This window comes from Crocuta crocuta, unplaced genomic scaffold (genome assembly GCF_008692635.1).
Source record: "Crocuta crocuta isolate KB4526 unplaced genomic scaffold, BGI_CrCroc_1.0 scaffold384, whole genome shotgun sequence".
NCBI classification, from domain to species: Eukaryota; Metazoa; Chordata; class Mammalia; order Carnivora; family Hyaenidae; genus Crocuta; species Crocuta crocuta.
The window spans coordinates 2965424-2973333 of NW_027532182.1; the positions used below are offsets into that span (position 1 = coordinate 2965424).

Sequence of the window (7910 nt, forward strand, 5' to 3'; positions counted from 1 at the left end):
TGGCTATGGAGAGAAGAGGGGCACACTTGTGGGTGGGTTACTGGTTTCTCAAAGCTTGGTGATCTGTACTATTTCTGATTACAATAAACATGTTGTCCAGAAATGATTTGACTTAATGGGGTAGATCTGATCAATATGTCCTAAGTAATATTAATTGTGTATTCTATAATAGATATTTATGGGGTATAGGATTTATATGTACAAAAAATCATATCATATATTATGAAATATCAGTTTAATATATATGGTTATATAAGGGATAAGTTATTAATCCATGATTATACATAGTATGTCTTATGATAGGATATTTACCTAAATATGTAGTAGGCTGAATGCACAAAGTACATAGCAATAGGATAACTTAGAAATTTTTCATACTAATAGTACATGACGATGTTTCACTGTGTATGAATTTTCAAGGGGTACTTGATGGAGAATTTCAGGTTTGGGTGCTGATGGTAGAGCTGATCTGTTTCTTTGAGTACTAGGGAGAAGTATTCTTTTTTTGGTTTATAAGAACAAAATAATATATTACAAACACTTTATTTTAGAAGACTATTTTCAGTAATTATTGTAAGTAGTTCAGCACAAAAATGAGAAAATATAAAATTGATGCTAGCTGACCAATAAAGATGAGTGGATTGGTTGTCCTCCAATGCATGTTAGTGTTAGATCTGCTGTTAGTAATCAGAAGAAGCATTGACTAAGGCGTTGGAATATTACCTTTCATTATTATTGATGTGTAAAGCATTGAAATGATTGCTAGAACTAGAATGGAAAATTAGACATAATACACTGCCTAATTTATTAGGAATGGACTTAGAATTGTGTGGGTGAAAAAGAAATACCATTCTGGTTTAATGTGGGCATTAGGGAGCATTGAGTGGGTTGGCTGAGGTACATTGTCTGGATCTTCTAGAAGTTTGGACTAAATAGGACTAAAATTGATGGCACTAAAAGTAGGAATAAAGGTGATAGGTATCTTTCATTGTATGATACAAGAGGATTGGAATTTTATCCATATCAGATGACAGTCCTGATGGATTATTGGATCCTGTTTCATGAAGAAATAATAGACAAATAATCTCTATGGCTGAGACAGTGGATGGGAGGATAAAGTAAAAGGTAAAGAATCTGACAAGTAGCCTTTGTGAACTGAAAGTCCCCTTCAGATTCATTTCACCAGGCTAGTGCTGATGAGAGGCACAGCTGAAAGAGTTATAAAGGACTGTTGAGCCTCAAAAGGATATTTGGCCTCATGCTAGGACAAATCCTATAAAAGCTGTGGCTATTGCCATGAATAAGAGAATGCTTCTCATAATTCATGTTCTTGGAAGGTATAAACTCCAAAGTATAGGCCACATCCTACATGAATGAATAAGCAGATAAAAAAATATGGTAGCTCAATTGGTGTAGAGATACTGGATAATGCATCCATAATTTACATCTTTGCAGATATAGGTTTTAGATAAAAGGCAGTTATTATGTCTGATATATAACTTGTAGCTAGGAGTAGTCCTGTTAGAATTCATAAAGGTAAGCAGGTTACTAAAAGGGTGCCAAAATATCATCATGAGGCGATGGTTAGGAATGGTAAATCAGATAAATTAATAATCTGGATTAGTGGGTAGGATTATTGGATGTGGGAAATTTAATGTTCTTAGAGTTGAAATACAGTGGTGATTTTTAATTCAGTGGTCATGGTTAAAAATCCATGTGAGAATAATAATGACCTATATTATATTTTAACTACATTTGTGATTAGTTTTACAGGTTTTTCTTTTTTTTTTTAATTTTTAAAAATGTTTTATTTATTTTTGAGAGATGTTGCAGACGAAATGACACAAAGGACAAGACACACACAAAAGACAGACACAGACACAACTCCGGCGGGAGGAACAATTCTACGCAAGCCCCTCTTGCGGTTTATTTTATACCCCGGTAACTGGATACAAACTGAAATCTACAAGATGCATTCCTTTACCAATTAAGGGCAAATAGCCCAACACATTTCAAGGACAGGGGGGAGCAAAGGGAGGAAGCGACCACAACATGTTTACTAAGAGGCCTGCTCACAATTCCAGCCTCCTCCTTATTTCTAAGGAGGGCATGTTCCCTCGTTTGCGAGCGGACCATTAAACTTGGATATTGTGTGCAGGCCTCCTGGCAGAGCATCCTGTTTGCAGGCATGCTTTGCCCAGGCAGGAGCCCCGTGTGCAGACACATCCCTGAGTCCCTAACCACACTTTCTTGTGGTCACTGTCGGGCTCCCACAGAGAGAGAGAGACAGCTTGAGCAGGGGAGGCTCAGAGAAAGAGGGAGACACAGAATCTGAAGACAGGCTCCAGGCTCTGAGCTGTCAGCACAGAGCCCGATGCGGGGCTCGATCCCACGAACTATGAGATCATCACCTGAGAGGAAGTTGGACGCTCAACCGACTGAGCCACCCAGGAACCCCTACAGGTTTTTTTTTTTAAACTCTTTACGTATTTATGGTGGGTTATGGTTGATGGTTTAAGTGGTAGATTGGTTGTGGTATTGTAACACATCTTGGTGGATCTTTTTTAGGCTAATGTTTGTTTGTGTTTTCATTGAATTGGGGGACATATTGGTGATTTTTTATTGTAGAAGGCTATGGCCACTGAGCAATACCCTGAGATTTGGGTTTCTAATATAATTATATTGGGGATGTTTCTTTCAGGGTTATTTGTAAAGTTCTGGTAGTTTTAGGTCTTAAAAAATGAGGTGGATGTTTTGTTTAAGTTTGTTGATTAGGGACTGAGTAATCTGTGATCCTGGGGATTTTTGTTTATTTTTAGTGAAGAACCTCTAGCAGTTGCTGCATTATACAGTTGTGGTACTTGACTAGTAGTTGTGAGTGGTTGATTGTTGCTGATTGGTGTTCTGGGTGTTCTAGAAGTTACTCATGGATAGTAAATAGGGATAGGTTTAAGACTAATGTGATAAGAAGCATATAATTTAATTTCTAACCAAAAAGGTCTAATTGGTGTGGAAATCTTTATTTGCAAATTGGGAATGAATTTTGTAGTCAAGTCTAGTAGTAATAATATTGGATTTTTTGATGGATATTTTTGACTTGCCAATTAATTTTGTGAATGGTGAGAGGCAGTATATACTAGTTGGAAAATAGTTGAGAAGATTTGGGAATTTGGATATGTATGAAGGATGATCAAAATTTAGAATTCATGTTGTAAAGTTCAGTTAAAGTACCAGAAGAAAACTTAAGAGGGTCGTGGCAAAGACTGTTAAGTTTAGATAGTAAGTAAGGCAGGCTTATTTGTGAGAGTTGGGTATTCCTGGAAATTAAGAATCTGGACAAGATACTCCTGATTAAAAGATATTTAATAGAATTGATTAGGAAGGGGTTGTTTTCACTAATTACAATTAAAGTAGAAAAATAGGGCTGTACTAGGAGTGTGAAGAAAATAATTTGGGTGCTGTAGACAGCTATTAGGGAAGTGGCAATGAGTAATTAGTAGGGCTAATGCACATTGGTATACAATGTGTTGACAGCTTTATAATTAAGTCTTGGGAATAAAATCCCATGAGGAAGGGTATTCCTGTTAATGTTTAGCTGCCAATGATGAGTGAGTTCGTGGTGAAAGGTAGTGTTTTAAATAGTCCTTCTATTTTTCAGAAGTCTTGTTCATTGTTTATATGTTCCAGATCTGTTATTTATAATGTAGATAGTTTAGCTTTGAAGAATGCAGATGTGGAGAAATATTAAATGTATTTGACTAATACCAATAGTTACGAATATGTCTAATTGGCTTAAAGTGGAAAAAGCAACAATTTTTAAAAATATCATTTTGGGTAAGAGCAAAGATTGCCATGTATAATATACTGATAACTCCTAGCAAGAGTTGTTAATGTTTGAATGGTTTTGTTTTCTATCAGTGAATGCACATGTATTAGTAGGAAGTCACCTGCTACAGCTATGGTACTTGAATGAAGTAGGGCTGACACTGGGGTAGGGCTTTCTATGCCTAGGGAAGTTATGGGTGAAGGTCAAAATGGGCAAATCTGCCAGCTGTGGCTAAAAGAAGTCTGATTAAAGAAGGATTATGATTGAGGTTGAGTATAAAAATTTGAAAATCTCAAGAGTTTGCAGTAAATAGGAACCGTGCTATTGATACAGTGACTTCTACCTTCTGTGTGGTTTATAGAATTGCTTGGAGGGTGGCAGTGTTAAATCTGCTTGTCTGTGTCCTCACCCAAACAGTAGGAATGATGGAATTCCTATGCTCTCTCGTCCAGTGAAAAGTTGAAGAAGATTGTTGGTGGTAACTAAAATTAGCATAGTAATAAGGAATATAAATACTTGGAGAATTAGTTACTGTTGGGATCTGAGTGTATGTATCATACTGAGAATTCAGTAATTGACCATGTAATGAAAAGTGCTACTGGTAAAAATATTATTGAGAAATAGTCAAATCTAAAGCTAAGGGATGGTTTTAAGATTTGAATGTTAATTATGTATCAGTTTAAAACAATTCTCTTGGCCTGAATAAATGAATATTGTTGGGATTAGACTGGGGATGAAGGCATAGGTGAGAATATGTTTTACACAGTTTGGATATAGATTATTTCTGTAGATGTTATAGGTGGTTATTATAATTGGTAAGGTTACCATAAATTGTGAAATTAGTATGAAAGTGGTGAATAATTACTTTTATTTGGAGTTGTGCCAATTTTTTTAGTTCTTAGGCTGAGTTCTATCATTTTAAAAAGTTTGAAAAAGCAAAGTTATGTATGGAGACATGAATTAGCAGTCTGCATACTTTCTAAGTGAATAAGAAGTTGAGTTTCTATTACAGTCACATTTCATTAAACTATATTTACAGTAGATGTGTCCCCAAATAATTTTAAGAATAAGTGTTATATTTGGGATATTTACATGGAAGCAAGATTTCATCTGAGCTGCATGTTTCCTACTTTCTCTTCTGAGAACATGATATCTAAAGCTCTGAGGTTTCAAACCAAGGACTATTTCTTCAAGTAGATAACCATGCAATAAACATTTATATTTTTAGATTATTTACTGCAAGATAGTTTCTCTGTAAATGTCCATCCTGTTACTTAAAGAAGGGAAAGTTGTGTGGACAGGAGGGGGGCTTTATCAATTTTTTTTAACTAAAGTGCTGTTGTAATTGCTATAGGCATATTTTCCAGTATCTAACAAATTTAAAATTTTCTTGGTTTCAGACACAGGAAGAACCCTATGTTTCCTTTTTTTACAGATTGCGTTTAGAGTGCGTGTTTTCTCAAATGATTCACTACCTTGTAACTTGTTGATTATGTTTGGCCAATAGTCTCCCATTCCACAACTGTAATGATTCATAGCCAATTTCACTTTTCCCTCTGATAACATTACCCAAGTCCCTATTTCAACAAATTTAAAGGATGTTTACTGGTGTTTTTCATGTTATTGATTTCCTTGAATGTTGTACATTTGACTTTTGCACACTTTCTACTCTTTATTGAAACTCCTTTTGGTTCCAGTTTTACCTTATACTGGCTCATGCAAGATGGCAATAACTTTGGAATCAATTTTTTAGTTTTGGTGGTGTTAGTTAGTTTTATTGATTATTGTATCTTGACTTTGTTTTATTAAAATGAGAGGAAAATGGAAAAGATAGTCTAATAGCTATTATTGATGAAGTATGAAATACAGACAGAAGATATGGAATGGTAAACATTGTGGGTTTTAGCCTTAACCTAATTCTATTATGAAGACAATAAAAACTGAAGAAACTGTTTAAAATGCTGGCTATATATCATGAAGACTGTGTCAAAAGTGATAAGGATTTTGTGCTGTTCTTTATTCCTTAGGGCACAAAAGTTCTTCCTACCTACCTCTAACTATGCAGTTTCTCTAGACATTTATACTTTTGATTTGTGTATTTTCAAGAAAGAGCACCTAGAATTGAGTTCAGCTCTTAATGTTCATTGAATTTAGTAGAAGGTTGCCCAATAACCTGTCTGTAAGGCAAAGCCTTAGAATTGTGCAAAACAACTTGATGGGTATTCAGCAACAACTATGTGTCCAAAACCATGATCTCCAGGCTCCAAAGTTGTGTGGACAGGAGGAAGGTTAGGAGTGTCCAGGAGGTTTACTGGTCAGTTTAGATTAAGGATCTCTCTCTTTCAAAGCTGTCACTTCAGTATTCTTTGTAACCATTCCACACTACCTTTCATTTGCTCTAGTGAGGAAATACTATATTTTAGAATTCTAGAGTGTTTGCTGTGTCTTTATGCTACTGCTATATTTGTCAAGTTGAATGAGTAGAATATTCCTGGGTGAGACTGTTTTTCTCCTTTGAGAAGTTTATGTCCATAACTTCCGTATCTTCTATTCTTGAATGTGGTTGTAGAGAAATCTGAGGCCGATTTCCCTTCTGGCTAGTGATTTGCTTTCCTTGCTTCTATAGTGAAAGAATCTTGTCCTTTATTCTTGAAGTTGGATAACTTACCTGTACATAGCTGTGTTGCTCATTACCTGTGTGTATACGTGTGTGTGTGTGTATGTGTACATATATACATAATGTATATTTTCTGTTGTATTACATACTCCTTTGATGTGTTTACTACATTCTTCATTTTAGGGGAAATTTTCCTGCAAAATATAGAAGCATAGGTCTTTTCTCTCCATTTACATTCTCTTTAATTGCTTTCAGCTTTGTCTTTTTTCTCTGCATATACTATGTTCATTTCAACCTTTTATCTATAATATTGATTACATTTTAGTACTTGATGATCTTAAAAACATTTTTTCCTGATTTATTCTGGATGGAGTTACTTTGAACATTTCCTTAGCTTTGCTGTCTTTTTAGTGTAATTCCATCATATGTCACCTTTGTCTTTTTAAATTTCATAAACCTGTTTTAGAAATCTTACTTTTTTTAAAGTTCTAGAATTTTAAGCCATTACTTAAATATATTTCTTTTTCTTGGACTAAATCTTTCCTCCAAATTGAGCTTTCCATCTGTGTTTTTTGCACTTAATATTTCTCTTCCTTCTCCCTTTCCTTATCTCCCTTTTCTCTACTTCTCCTCATTCTTATTTTCTTATATTTCTCCCATTTCCTCCCTCCCTCGCCAACCCCAACCAAACCTCATTTTTCATCTCTACATCTAGATCTCGTATGGTTCTCAAATTATATCTTACCAGCTTTACCAAAAACATCTCCAGGTCCTCAGTTTTCCCGACACTTATGACTAAATTTTTTTTTTTAACTTTTTAAGGATCAATTTGTCTTTGGCCCTTTGAGTGCTATGTCTGTCCCTGTCTCCTTTTTACATGAAAGAGGGAAAAAAAAACCCTTATTGGATTCCACATAGATAACACTATTTTTGCCAATTAGCAGTTGACTTACTTTCCTCAAATATTGTGTCTGTTTCTCTCCAAGTTGAAGATGAGTTCAAGGCAAAAACAGGAACAGTCTTAAGGGCAATCAAGCTAGAAAAGTATGAACAATTTTTGCCAAGGAGTTAATCAACTTAGTGTGGCTGGTAGATAATAAGATGAGATGTAAAACCATGCTTTCTTACACACATCTAAACAAAATGTGTTGCTATCACATTAATTATGCACTTGTATTCCTCAGGGAGTAGGGATGTCAAGAGAGTGTATTTGAATTAGTAATAACCATTCACAAGCCACTTGAACCCTTTTTCCAAAGTTAACTACATATTGAGATGTCAAATATAATCCCTTCCATTTTGTAGAATCAAAAGTCAGTTTGCTTCACTTGGCCATTAGTTCTGGCACAATCAGTGCTGCTGATTTGATGCGATTGCTTTGCCTTTCCTTTCCCAAAGAGCTAATTGATTAGTTGTCACAATGATCTATTTTCTGTTACTTTTCAAAGTCATCACAGAAATAGCTTT

At 35.0% G+C, this 7910-nt stretch overlaps 1 pseudogene; it reads right to left on the reverse strand.

Annotated features, from left to right (window-relative positions):
• Positions 1-568: 568 nt before the first annotated feature.
• Positions 569-1645, reverse strand: LOC144242545 (cytochrome b-like; annotated as a pseudogene).
• Positions 1646-7910: the final 6265 nt, after the last annotated feature.